At 45.9% G+C, this 15300-nt stretch overlaps 1 protein-coding gene across 1 annotated transcript in view; it reads left to right on the plus strand.

Annotated features, from left to right (window-relative positions):
* LOC142784615 (uncharacterized) overlaps positions 1 to 15300 on the plus strand; it is a 182539-nt gene that overhangs the window by 90727 nt on the left and 76512 nt on the right. The gene's annotated exons all lie outside the window — the stretch shown is intronic.

Raw genomic sequence — 15300 nt, forward strand, 5'->3', positions numbered from 1 at the left:
CTCGAAGAGCCGAGCTCTCCTCTCTAACACATAGGTCAGCTTTTCGCCTAAAACCGCCGACTCACACACATGTCGGCTCTCCGACACGGGGCCTCCTCTCACTCACATAGGACCGCCGATCGCGACGCGCCGCAGGGCTTCTTTTATTTACACCGGGTCCAACCAAAATGTCCAATCAGAAGCGCCGCTGGTCGTCAGGGCAGGTTTCGCCAATGGGGTCGCCGCGCCAGGCGTCAGACCACCAGACACGAGGACGCCGGCTCGCTGTCACGTGCGCCGGTGACTCAATGCACGTGGCCCAGAGAGGCGCCGCGCGTGTTCACGCCGTTGAGATGTTCGCGTCCGGGCGGACTGGCCTTGACCCAGATTGCCTTTTTCAGAGGCACGGACGTTTGACGAGGACTCGCTGGCATAACACCCTTTGCCTTGTTTTTGCTGAAACAGCCAAACACCTGATGAGTTTGATGAGAAATATTAACGCATCAAAACTATAAGTGCTTGCATCAGCAACTACACAACAGCGTGATAACCGCACCGCTGCCACACAGCAGCGAAACATATTTTGAACATGCTGGCAGTGTATTACTTTATAAAAAGCAACTCTGGCAGATTACAAAATCTCACATTGTGCATGCAAGTTTTCTTCGAAGTCTGGCGTACAATCTAGGTGCTGGCCGGTATATTATTAGTTACAAGCAAAAGCGTCTTTCAGGTACACATGCAGATTCCACGAACACCTGTCTCTCTTTACACTAGGCACACACATTATATCTTTTAACAAGCACACGCCACTGTTTAGGGGCATAATGTTCTACCGTGAACGTATGCTAATCAACCCACTTAGGCGGTTGGCTAGGTGAATCGAGCCAAGTTACAAATTGTATCACCCGCGAACGTAAACAAAATGCTGCTTTGCATCAAATGGCACTGCAGGCTTCGTTTAATCAACAACGTAGCAAGCGCCATGTGCATCTTCCTCACTACATTGCACATATGAAAAAATCGATCACCATACACATGCATGTTGCCGCAGTTGTCTCGAATTAGCTCCAGTAAGGCCGCGCCGATGCGCCATGGCTCTGCTGGCGTTAGCGTTGTCAAAGCGAATCGGCAACCGCACTCGCAAAGGCGCGTAAGGTTGCCGTTTCACGACGCCTCGTCGAGTGCAGCAACACACACTTGCACTGAGTGGCATACTTGGTCTACATAAAAAAGTGTCCCCCTTACCTTTAGTTTCTTTCACACTGTCCTGAGGGAAGCAACCACAGGCGTCAGCCGTCACCTCGGAGTCCTTCGAGCGCCCGCCCAACCCGCCGATTCCTTGGACGACTCGCACTTGATCCGCACTCGAACAACCGCGGGAATAGGGCGCAATCTTAGCACATCACACGAACGAGGAACGGCGCTTCGTTGCGTAAATTTAACATTTCAAGCTCTCGTGTGTAGCAGCGCGAACACATGAGAGACGCACCGAAACGGCGTTCCCACGGAAACAAAGACAAACAACATGTGACTTTAGCTGTGAATGGATTTGGCTTGGATATCTGTGTATCTGTGTGAGGAAAATAAAAAAAAAACATCTGTCGCTGCTATAAACTGAAAAAAATGTAAGTTATTTGGCAAAATAACTTTAAAAGTGATGAACGGTTATTCAAAAAACAAGTTACAACTTATGAATATTTTCGCAGGTCTTTGTTTTGTTTTTGCTCTAGCAGACGACAGCCTCCTACTGCTTCTACGACAGACGTAGTGCAGTTTCACGTTCGGTGCGTGTCACCGACGCAAAGCTCTGCAGTAGTGATATCAGAGTTATCAATTCTCAGTGAATCATAGGATGGCTACAAAGCAGTAACATTTTGACATAGTGCAGTACGCAATCTTTCAAGATATGACATTTCTTTGCTCTGAAGCAAATCGAAGCAAGCCGGCCGGCGCAATCAGCTGATGTCGCCACTACGCGAGGCATGGTCGTGCGCAATAGCGTCCCGCCCTGCGCTCGATTTGTCATCAAGCGATAGAGCTACTAAGTGGAATACAGCTAGATGCAGGGATTAATGGCGTATCACTCTAATTCCCTGTGGTGGCCGACTTAATCGCAAGAGAGCCCCGGGAAACAACCTTCAACTGCTCAAGCTTGTGTGTGGGTGTAAAAATACTTCTTTTCATCCGCGGCGGGGCAGCAATCTATAGTTGAAAGACATGCGAAAAGCATGTAACGTATAAACAGTCACAAAACATATGCACACTACAATAGATACGATCGCATATCGTACATAAATATACCAACACATAGCGTGTAAAAAGCATATTTATATACATAACTTAAACTCACGTGAACTGTTCAGCGCAAATAGTTTAGTTGTGAGGAGCGAACACTTTTTTTTTCAAGCCTAAAGCAGCACTTCACTTTGGAAAGGAAATCTGTATTACTTGGTGATTTTAACTGCGTCCTCAATGGGCGAGATCGAGCAAATGGACGCGCCAATTACGATAAAAGTAGTAGGACGCTAGCGGACGTAGTTACTGAATTCGAGTTAGAAGACGTGGGCAGCTGTATGGAGGGAACGCGGGAGGTGCGTTTCACACATTTTCAGGGGAATAGCCATGCGTGCCTTGATCGTATTTACGTGTCGCTCGAATTAATAGCCCACTGCAAGACATATGCTGTTTACCCAATACACTTTAGCGATCATTGTTTAGTTGAATGTGATATGGGAGAGAAAACACAAGGTGGAACTTTCTCATGGGAGCTGTGGAAGATGAATTCCACTTTGATCACTGACGGATATTTCTTAGATCAGGTTATGAACTGCATCAATGAAATAAATATGGATGATGGAGCTAAACTTGCAGAACAATGGGAAGAGTTCAAGCAGCGAATAAAAATAAAAGCTATTGATCGTTCTTGCGCATTGAGTTACGAAAAGAAGAATCAAGAAAAAGAACACCGAAAGACTTTAGAAAGACTAATTAATAGACTTGGAGTGCAAACAACCGGGAGAGTATAAAATTGACATACGCAATATCAAGCAGAAACTTGCTCTGTTTGACGAGGAACGCTACCGCGGGGCACTCGTCCGTGCTAGGGCTGAGGCTTTAGCGGCTGGAGAGACGCCAACCAAAAGAGCGTTATGGGTGGAGAAAACGAACTAAACCTAGAAAGATTTAAAGAAGAATATTTAGGACGCATGCCGCAAGTGAGTGAGGAAGTGAAAAAAGCTTTGGAATTATCTATATCTGCATCTGAAGTTGGACGGGCCATTGATAAGTTAAATCCCGGGAAATCTCCAGGACCAGATGGTCTTTGTGCCAAGTGGTACAAATGTTTTAAAAGTGAGTTTCCTTCAATACTTGCGGGCGTTTTTAATGAGACATATTAGGAAAAGAAATTACCACCATCCTTTGGTGAATCGCGTACCGTTCTGATTCCGAAAACAGACGAGGTTGAAAAGCTCAGTCACGTCACAGCATACAGGCCAATCGCACTGACAAGCGTAGACTACAAAATATTATTGAAAATTTTGGTGGCTAGACTTCAGTCAGTAATGAAAGATATCGTCGGTCCACACCAAACGTGTGGAATCAAAGGTCGGTTCGTAGCTACAAACGTTCATAAAATGCGATCCGTGCTCGAATGTGTTGACACCGGTCAAGCTCGTGTGGCCATACTCCAGTTGGATCTAGAGAAAGCGTTTGATTGCGTTGCCCACGCTCTTTTGTTTGCAGTATTGAAGCAGATTAATGTTGGTAAGAGAATTATTGACGGAGTAGCCATGGCATATTTGAATGGTAGTACGAGACTAATTATCAACAAGACATTGAGCCCCCCCATTAGAATTGAGCGCTCAGTGCGTCAAGGTTGCCCTATTAGTCCACTGTTCTTTTGCATCTATATTGAAACTTTATGTCGGTCGATATTGCAGTATTACATCATTAATGGGTTTAGAGTACAATCTTCAAAGGTCGAACTACTCGCATACGCTGATGACGTTGCGATTTGTAGCACTTCCTATGAAGGTATTGAAGAATCAATCAGAGTTTCTAAATCTTTCGCTGAAGTTACAGGAAGCCTCATAAACTGGGGTGAATGCCTCGGCTTCTGGCATACATATTGACCTTCAACACCGGAATTTTTTGCAGCCATTAAATGGACAAGAACGCCAGTTAAATATCTCGGAGTACCGCTCGAGTCATACAGAAGTACTGATGAATATTGGGCACAGCAAACGAAAGAAATTAAAGAGAAAGCGAATAGGTGGAATGCCACTTATCTGTCCATGTTTCCTAGGCCTACTGCATGCAACTGGTTTTTTGTGTCAAAGCTGTGGTATGTGATGCAAGTGCTGTACTGTTCCCGGGTCAATGTTCAAAAATTACATGGGTGTTTGCGATATTTGTGTTGGGGTCTAACTGGGAAAGGTGCAGTCGCACGAATTTGTTTAGACGGTTGAAGTGTGGAGGCCTTGGGCTAGGACATCTGTTTATCAAGCAGTTAGTAAATAGGTTTTTCTTTTTTCGTGAGACAAGAGATCCTTTCCTACTAACAGTGTGTCAAACAAGACTAAGTAGACTATTGCCCGAGTTTGTTGTGAGCACCCATGTTACCACAGGGGCTATGCAAGGATACATGAAGGAAGTTGTGGCCAGCGTGTAGTTTTTGTGTGTTCGTTTTTCAACTTACTACCTGTGGTCTGTTGGAAAGAAAAAACTGTACAAAGATATATGTGACACGATGCTCCCCATCCCACTGTACAGAGCGCTGTACACAGCACGCAAGGGTCAGAATGTACTTAAACGAGTTAAAAAATTGCCAGCAGCTCCAAGTGCGAAAACGTTCTTTTTCAAATTACACACTGGAACACTTCCTGTAAGAACCTTTCTAGAGGAGCGTGGGTTTTATATGCCTTGGGGATCTCACTGTCTAATCTGTAAGAAACCGGAAACTATTGACCATGTTTTCCGGCACTGTTGGGAAGGAGTTTATTTTTGGGACGTATTACAAAGGACAATCAAAATAGAGTTCCCGTTAGACCCTCATGGGATCACGTATTTTGCAATAGAGAATGAGGATGGATTACCTTTCGATTTTATCATGATGACTGCCTTGCACAGTATATGGCGCTCTACAATGACTGGATTTCATTGTGACCCAGACAGAATACCAGCACAAGAGTACTTTAAAGAAAGCATCTCAAGATTACTTGAGGTAGTAAGAACAGACGAATGTGTACCTTTATGTGTAGAAAGGGTAGAAGCCCTACTGACAATGAAAGAATTTTAGGACGTGATGTGTTATAGTAATGCTTGACGGACTTAGTTATTTTTAAGTTTTTTGTATTGTTCGTTGTTAATTGAAATATATTTATCTTAGCAACCCGTTTGTGAAGTTTACCGGAAATAAAAAAAGTGTGTAGCCTAGTGGTAAAGACACTCGCTGTCGGAGCATGAGGGTGCGGGGTCAAATCCCAGCGTCTAGATGAAAACTTAAATTATTTTATTTTTGCTGAAGGCAATACGGGGTCTGACCAACCACTCGTGGCGCTGAAAGCAGCGCAGTAGCTGGGCCGCAGGGCCCTACGGGAGTGTCCGCTCTTTATGTAACTATGTTTCTCAATGCCTCAGCGATGCTTCCGCGGAGCCACTTCTTTTTTAACGGAAAGGCAACTTCGCACAGTGAGCGTCTCGATTTAGCACGCTAAACTGACAGCATGGTGCCGAAGTTCCCCGCACCAGTTGCAAAACGCATTACACAGGGCACACATGCTCACGCTTCGGCTAAACGCACTGACTTGCCGGCGCCCTCACCCTCGCCTATCCTCAAACTCCCCGGAGCTCGCCGCCAGAGCCAGGCGTGGCCTTGTCATCGCTCCGCGAAATTGAGCTTTGGTTCGTTACAGTAGCCTACAGTAATCAACAACTGGCATGGCGCAACGCGTCTGCAAGCGCGATTCAAGATTTCACTTTCTTTTTTTTTCGAGTATTGATTGAAGTATTTTCCCTGCCTACGCCCAAGTCAGCCTTCAAGCGCTGTTCTCCAAGAAGTCAGAGCTCGTACTTCGAACAAGTATTAGGAGCAAAGCTCCTCTTAGTCTATCTAACCTTGTCCCGCACTATCATGCACCAACTCGCCCAGTGAGCAGTACTTGCCGCGTCAGTCGTAACCAGTTGTATCTCCCGAGCCGTATAATAGATGGCGCTTTCTGTTTGTGCTACGCGCAGTAGCTTTTTTGGGGGGCACGTGGGCCCTTCGGGGTGCAGGATAGCTAGTAACGAGGAAAACATCCAGGGAGACTCTTTGACAGGAGGTATGGATAGATACGATTCAAAGTGGCACCAGTATCAAAGATAGGTAGAGTCCGGGTCAGAAATAGACGTAACCACTAGCGCCGAGCCAATTCCGACATAAGGTATATTAACATGCAGGGTGAAAGGAACATGCTGAAGTGGGAAGAGATAGAAGAACAGCTAAAGGAGGAGAGGCCGAAGGTATGCGGTTTTGTAGAAACACATCTAAGGGACTTGGAACAACCACCTAAAAATCTGGACTACGTGTGGGAATATTGTAATAGAACAGAAGGCAGCAGAAAGAGGGGTGATATCGGGGCATTCATTCATAAAAGTACAGACTGGCAAAGGGTCAAGCAGGAATGCAAGGAACATTTGTGGCTAAAAGGGAAAGTGGCGGGGCAAGCGACACTCCTTGGTTTTGTGTACTTGTGGACGGGAGTAAAGGCCAGAGAGGAAAACCAGGCAACGGTAGAGAGTATATCAAATGACATTAAGGAATTAAGAGGAGAGTGCGAGATAATTATACTAGGAGATATGAATGCACACATAGTAGATATAGATTGGTATACCGACCCGACAGGCAAAACGATGCGTCTCTCATAATCATATGGTGGATTTGGGACGTTAATCCCCACAAATCAATCAACAGGCAAAATGATGGATGTATGTGAAAGGTATGATTTGATCATTTGCAGCAGTACCGAGAAGTGTGAAGGGCAAATAACATGGGAGGTAGGAAGGCTGCAGTCGACAATAGAGTATGCACTGATGTCACATAGGATGTATGATAAGCTCAGGGTAATGCACATAGATGAAGGTAGCTCCAGAAGTATGGGTAGTGATCACAAACGTATCAAGCTGAGTTTTGGAAGAGCAGTGAAAGTGGGAAGGAGACAAGATGAACAACTACAGGAAAATTCTTATTCAGAAAGGCAAATAGAAATAGCTACTAAACAAATTGAGAAAGTAATCACTGAGGATATTAAATCTGTGTGGACATACACGAATATTATTAGAATTGTTTGAGCGAGAGCTTGCCAAGGCACGTGAAAAGTCACCCCAGAAAAGATGACACAAACCCAAAAGTTGGTGGGATGAGGAAGTTAAGAGAGCTATAGCAAAACGTCGGGAAGCCTCTAGGGAACACAGACATGCTAAGCAGCGCGGTGAGCCTACAGATGATGTTGAAAGAAAATGGGAAATCTTTCTCAGCTGTAGAAGGAATGCATCTCTTCTGATCAATGAAAAGATTAGAAAAAAGGGAGCTCAGTGGCTGGAAGAAGTACATAAAAAAGATAGAAAGGCAACTGCGAAATTTTGCAACCATTTCAACTCCCTAAGAAATGAGAGGAGCTTACAACAGAGGTTTATAACTACAGCTCAAGGTACTAGGCTAGAAGGGGACGAAGCTATTAAATATTTAAGAACAAGGGTGACAGAAACATTTCAACAAAGAAGTGCTTTATGCACCGCAATAGACAAAAATTTGTTTTATTTATTTTATTTTAATTATTTTTATTTATTTAGTAGATACTACCAATCCCTTTAGGGATTATTGTAGGAAGAACACAAACTATAAACAAATCAACTATAAACAATGAATGAAGTGGCGAACTGGCTTTATTTTCACAACGAGAGTGGGAAAGGGCTGAGAAAAGGGTTCCTAGTAGTACATCAACAGGGCCAGATGGCATTCCAATTACGCTGATAAAGACATTAGGTCCGAAGACTAAGCAGGCTTTGAGAGAGGCAGTGAGCAAAATAATAATCGATTGTGAAGTCCCCGATGGATGGAAACTTAGCAGGATGAGCATGATTTCCAAAGGAAAGGGGGACAAAGCTGACATAAACAACTACCGTCCTATACCAGTGACATCAGTGGTCTAAAAGGCTGGCGATGCAGATTATAAAGGAAAGAATGCAGGCATGGATGGAGGATGAGAGGGTGCGGGGGGAACTGCGGAATGGGTTTTGGAAACACAGGAGGTTGGAAGACAATCTGTTCTCACTGATGCAGTGCATCGAAATAGCAGAAAAGGAACACAGGCACCGGTGGCTAGCGTTTTTGGATATCAAGGGAGAGTACGACAGCGTGGTTCAAGAGGAATTGTGGGGAATACTGGACACACTAGGCGTGGAAGATGGAGTCACTAATCTTTTAAAGGATATCTATAAAGGTAACAAGGTAGGTATAAAGTGGGAAAAACAGGTATCCAAGCCTGCAGAGGTAAAACGGGGGCTTAGGCAGGAGTGTTCTCTGTCACTGTTATTATTCAAGATGTACCTACAAGGATTAGAGGCCAAATTAGAGGAAAGTGGACTGGGATATAACCTCTCTTTCATCAAACAGGCACTACCAGCATTGACGTACGCAGATGATATAGTGCTAATGGCCGACAACAAGGAAGATTTGCAGAGATTGATGGACATCTGTTGTAATGAGGGTGATATGTTAGATTTCAGATTCAGTAAGGAAAAATCAGCATTCATGTATTTTAATGACAATGAAGGCTTAGAATACAGAATACAGGAATACAATGAAGGCTTAGTATACAGGAGGTTACGCTAGAGATAACAAATAAATACAAATATCTGGGCGTATGGATAAGCAATGGGGCCGAGTACCTGAGGGAACACGAAATATACGTGACGGCTAAAGGTAACAGGAATGCAGCAGTGATAAAAAACGGGGCACTGTGGAGTTACGATAGGCATCATGTTGTGAGAGCAATATGGAAAGGGTTTATGGTTCCTGGTCTGACGTTCGGCAATGCGGTCTTGTGCATGGCATCAGAAGTGCAAGCAAGATTAGAAATTAAGCAACGTGGAATAGGTAGGCTTGCCTGAGGAGCTGTCGGGAATACACCAAATCAGGTAGTACAAGGTGATATGGGATGGACATCATTTGAGGGCAGGGAAGCTAGCAGCAAGATAAAATTTGAGAAGCGATTGAGAGAAATGGGGGAGGAGCGTTGGGCTAGGAAGGTATTCAGCTACTTACACATGAAGAATGTCGATACAAAATGGAGGAAGCGAACCAGAAAATTGACTGGTAAATACTAGAAAACAGCAGGGAGCCAAACGAAAAAGAATTATCGGTTAAGAAGAAGGTGAAGGAAGCTGAGACCGCTATGTGGAGAATCGGCATGATTAAGAAGTCCGCACTACAGATCTATCGAACGTTTAAGCAGGAAATTGCCAAGGAAAGAATATATGATAATACTCGGGGTAGTTCTCTACCGTTTGAGGCCAGGACGGGAGTATTGCGAACCAAGACATATCGGGCCAAATACGAAGAGGTAGACACGGTATGCAGTGCGTGTGGAGAGGAAGAGGAAAGTGCCGAACACTTGATAATGTACCGTAAAGGGCTTCACAAAATAGTTGATGATGGCGCAGATTTTTTCAAAGCACTGGGGTTTAGGAACAGATAGGGCAAAAAGGACTTTAAGCGCGTAGAATTAATTAGAAGGAGGTTATCTGATTGATGGCCAAAGTCAAGGCACGAGTGAAAATTAAACCCTTCACTGCAAAGTACGAATGCTAAACCTCACTATTTAAAGAAAAAAATAAATCTAGTTTTTGGTTCATTAAGTATTACGGCTTGGTGGCGCTAGCGAACACCCGATCTAAAGGGTACAGCCATATCCATCCATCCATCCATATACAAACTGCAGTTCAGTGAGGATATTCTTGGTGCCGCTGTATCGCTACTCTCCAAAAAGCTCCTTGATCTTGGGATCAAGGGGTTTTAACTCTACTATTGCCTTCTACGTGGGATGTGCCTTGGTGCGCGGGAAACGAGGGCCTCCCTCTGTCTCCTGGATCGTCGCCGTACGTGTCACATCGTTTGTGGGGCATAGACGAAGCAGTGCAGCGGGCGCGGAGTGCCGCTGCTCTCGTGCTTGTCGCCAGAGAGACAGACAGACAAAACACAGACACACAAGCAGACAAACAGACAGATAAACGGACGGACAGACGCATGGACGAATTCACTAACGCACGGACGGACAGATGCTTCACCACACTCGTCATCATTCACTCCGTGGATATGCTGTGATTTTGTTGACTTTCGACATATTGACCTGAAGCTTTTTACCGCAATACAGTGTAAAACAGCGTAATGAATGCATTCAGAAAAGAGCTACTAGGCGTCTTCGTGACAGTCATTCATAAAAGTCGGTTGCTCTCACCGAAATAGATCCACATAACGTCAAAGTGCACGCAGATACATCAGTTTCACTGCACTCGCTTATCGACAGGGGTGCCACAGCACTGGCACGTGCACGTGTATTAAAAAAAAAAGATGTTTTCAACTGTTTTTGCACGCAGTTCAATCCACTAATGATCACATCTTCTTGAAGGGAAGCGCTTTGTTTTTGATCCTTTTAGAGGGACGGCTCAACGCTCTCTCATAGTTGAGTACGAAGTATTCGAAATCGTTAAACATTTTCTCTAAACACACGGCACTGTCTGAGAGCGCTGTCTCACCAGCACCATAGAGGTTTTAGCGGGACGGCTCAGTTCTCTCCCATAGTTGAGTACGAAGTACTCAAAATCGTTAAACATCTTTTTCTAAACAGCAGTCCGTTAACAGCCCCACCTTAGGAAGGAGAGTTTTGTGCACAGTGGTGGGCTCTTCGACCACGGTGCTCTGACGTGTTGGTCTAGTGGCTAAGGTACTCGGCTGCGGACCCGCAGGTCGCGGTATCGAATCCCGGCTGCGGCGGCTGCATTTCCGATGGAGGCGGAAGTTTTGTAGGCCCGTGTGCTCAGATTTGGGTGCACTTTGAAGAACCCCAAGTGGTCGACACCGCGCGCGCTTGAACTCATAGTGAACGCCATGCAGCACTACCTCAGGCTTTTCGCAATGTGCGTCGTGTTGTGGATACTTTGGAACGTGCAATACCTGCGAAGAATTAGACACTTCGCTTAAAACTTCAACGCAGTAGGCGAGCAGCGATACCAGCGATTATTATCCGCTATGTATTCAGCGATGCGGTGTGCGTGGTTGAATACTTACGCGAGACTGTGTTGTTGAAAGGACGTACGCTGACCGCTGTGAAGTACGTCTATGACGCGAAAGAAACAGTGTGAACTTCCGACGTAGTTCTAAGCGTGAACTTACAGGTATGTGTGTAGTGCTTGCGAAGCTCGACGTATCGGCTCGTTATGCGCCCGTTTTGAAGTAAAATTTGTAGTTTCTGAGGCAGCGCAGCGATAGTATTTGGCCCAGTGACCGATTTTTTGAGCGAGAACATCCCATTTGCGTAGGTGGTAGTCGCAGCTCTTCCACTATGTACTACAGAGGATGTTTCGCTACACGCTTTCCTTTATGTTGTGCTCAATGTGAACACATAGGATGCTTGTTTCACAGTCTTTATTATAAATTTTCGAGGCTGACAGTGAATCGCGAGAGCAACCTCAAAGGCAAACCTTTACATGAAAGGCCAGTTTAAAGCGAAGATTAGTGGTGTTAGCGGAAATGCAAACGTGTCGCCGTGGTCGTGCTTTAACGAAGTTTACTCGCCGTCGTCTGCAGACCGTTCGCAAGCGTGCGGTCAGCCGTCGTCCAAGCATGATGCCTAAAAAAAGAAGAATGCCTTTCAACAACCTGGTGGTAATTGACTTTGTGTAGGTTCCACAGTTGACATGGTAACATACATAGATCATCACGCTTTTTCTGACAGTCAACGTATTGTAACCGGTCTAGAACTGTGCACGTGATGGTCAGATATGATACCGTACTTACTTGAATGTGACGCAAGGGTGTTTTTTTTTTCTTTCAGATTTTTAGGGATGAAGCACCTTATAGCGGCACCCGTTCGTCCCTCGTAGTCGTAGTAGTAGTCGTAGTGTGTACACAGTCTTACATTTCGACCTCCAAGGTGGTTCCGGTGAGAGATTTCTTCTGTGCGTTGTTGAACAATAAAAAATTCGCACCGTCCGCGTTAACTAAAAGCCGTATTCTCCTGTCTCTCATTCCCCCTTAGCAGGCATTGGCATGTACATTCAGCACTATCTGACAAGAAAGGGTTGCTATGTTATACTCACTGGGCGTAACCTCCTTGGTTTTAAAAAGGTTTAGCGAGCATTGGACCGCAGTACCATGAATACAGTGAACTAGTATATACCATGAACTCGAGGTGGTTAAAGGTGGGAAGTAGACACGAAGTTCAAGCCATAAGAAAGTAAAAGCTGAATTCTCCTGTGTCTCATTCCCCCTTAGCAGGCATTGGCATGTACATTCAGCACTATCTGACAAGAAAGGGTTGCTACGTTATACTCACTGGGCATAACCTCCTTGGTTTTAGAAAGGTTTAGCGAACATTGGACCGCAGTACCATGAATACAGTGAACTAGTATATACCATGAACTCGAGGTGGTTAAAGGTGAGAAGTAGACACAAAGCGCAAGCCGTAAGAAAGTAAAAGCCGAATTCTCCTGTCTCTCATTCCCCCTTAGCAGCCATTGGCATGTACATTGAGCACTATCTTACAAGAAAGGGTTGCTACGTTATACTCGCTGGGCATAACCTCCTTGGTTTTAGAAAGGTTTAGCGAGCGTTGGACCGCAGTACCATGAACATAGTGAACTAGTATATACCATGAACTCGAGGTGGTTAAAGGTGGGAAGTAGACACGAAGCGCAAGCCGTAAGAAAGTAAAAGCCGAATTCTCCTGTCTCTCATTCCCCCTTAGCAGCCATTGGCGTGTACATTGAGCACTATCTGACAAGAAAGGGTTCCTACGTTATACTCGCTGGGCATAACCTCCTTGGTTTTAGAAAGGTTTAGCGAGCATTGGACCGCAGTACCATGAATACAGTGAACTAGTATATACCATGAACTAGAGGTGGTTAAAAGTGGGAAGTAGACACGAAGCGCAAGCCGTAAGAAAGTAAAAGCCGAATTCTCCTGTCCCTCATTCCCCCTTAGCAGGCATTGGCATGTACATTGAGCACTATCTGACAAGAAAGGGTTGCTACGTTATACTCGCTGGGCATAACCTCCTTGGTTTTAGAAAGGTTTAGCGAGCGTTGGACCGCAGTACCATGAACATAGTGAACTAGTATATACCATGAACTCGAGGTGGTTAAAGGTGGGAAGTAGACACGAAGCGCAAGCCGTAAGAAAGTAAAAGCCGAATTCTCCTGTCTCTCATTCCCCCTTAACAGCCATTGGCATGTACATTGAGCACTATCTGATAAGAAAGGGTTGCTACGTTATACTCGCTGGGCATAACCTCCTTGGTTTTAGAAAGGTTTAGCGAGCGTTGGACCGCAGTGCCATGAATACAGTTAACTAGTATGTACCATGAACTCGAGGTGGTTAAAGGTGGGAAGTAGACACGAAGTGCAAGCCGTAAGAAAGTGTGCCTGTGCCACCTCTCGTTTAGTCCTTGGAATGTCCGCTGGATACTGTTGCATATGCGGAATATATATGCGGAACAGATAGCAGTAGTAGTCATAGACTTTTATTCAGCCAGAATTTACAGGCCGATCATTTCGACCGCCTGTGCGACCAGTCGACTCTGTTCTTCTTCCCCTTCGGCGCCGATCCAGTCGAGCCAGGAGGTGATGGAAAGGGATGAGGGAGGGTAATAGCTGGATTGCTGAGCAGTTGGGCAGTAAAACAGGCAGTCTGACAGGTCAGCGTATGGGGAGGGGCAATTAGGACAGCAGGGGTTAGACCTATATTTATAAAGGAAAAGGCGAGAAGGGGATATCAGGCAGTTCATTTGGATGTTCCATAGAGTTCGAGCCTCGAGCGCAGTGAGTGATGGATGAGGGGGAAGGTAAAGACGCTTGTCGAGCCGGAGCTGGAGATATACCTCCTTCATAGTGTGACGCAAGGAGATCTGCCTATCGTTATTCGTGGAGCTCTCACTGTCTTCCGAAGGTGTGGGCCAGGGAATGAACGGTGCCCGGTGCAATATATCGCTGGCAAGCTGATGAGCTAGCTCATTGCCGTTAATACCCGAATGCCCAGAAACCCAGCGGAGGAAGACAGTGGAGGGCTGAAGATCAGAGGCCGCTCGCTCAACCTCTTGTTGAAGAGCAGGGGGCAACGTATTGTTCTGTATGTGACGGATGGCGGCGTGAGAGTAGGAGTAAATCGTGTTCTCGGGGAGAGAAGGGAGGGAGGAAAATGACTGCATGGCGTGGACATCGGAAAGGACCTCGAGCGAAAGCACATTTGTCGGGTGTAAGTGTGGCCCGCTGGTATGCGTGTCAGGTGCCGAAAGGTGTGGATGGTAGATAACGTAGCCACACGAGCCCCGAGGAGCCATGTATGAGGCATCCCTGTAGGCAACTCCCTGTGTAGAGAGAGTAGGAGAATGATGCTGTGCTGCCGCATGACGCCGGCCGGCGTGAAGAACGGGAGAAATACTGGATGGGAGGGGAAGGATGCGAAGGTTAGAAGCAGTGGTGCTAGCGGCAGAAGGCAAGGTGGGAACGGAAACGGGAATGGGAGAAATACCGGCTTGGGCTAATAGCCATTGGCCTTGACGAGTGAGAGAAAGACGGGAATCTGAGAGTCGTGGTGTAGAGAAATTAGAGAACGTAATGGATGGAAGAGGCCTGTGGCCAAGAGCTTAAAGGTAGAGGTACTGACAGGGAGGTTTAGAGCTGCCTTGTAGAGGCCTAATAGAGCTCTTTCGAGTGTGTTGAGTTGCGTTTGGGTGAAATGAACGTAGGGTACAAAGTACGAGAACTTGTTAAGGGCAAGCGCATGTGCAACCCGGCACGCATGAGCCTCGTGGAGCCCCGACTGTCGAGTGACAACGCATCGCAGGAGGTGGGTCACCGAGTGGCAAGTCCTCACAGCTTGATGAAGGGCCTGCGCGTTCTTTGTCGCGTGCAAAGGGAAGCCAAGAACTTTGCATTGCTGAACAGTGGAAATGAGAGAGCTAGAAAGATGTAGGGAAATGAGGGTATTGTGGGAGCACTGGTACGCAGACTTGTTTAGGAAAAGTAGTTCACATTTCTCCGGTGCAGGGGACAGGCCAG

The sequence above is a fragment of the Rhipicephalus microplus genome, unplaced genomic scaffold (genome assembly GCF_043290135.1).
Source record: "Rhipicephalus microplus isolate Deutch F79 unplaced genomic scaffold, USDA_Rmic scaffold_15, whole genome shotgun sequence".
NCBI lineage: Eukaryota > Metazoa > Arthropoda > Arachnida > Ixodida > Ixodidae > Rhipicephalus > Rhipicephalus microplus.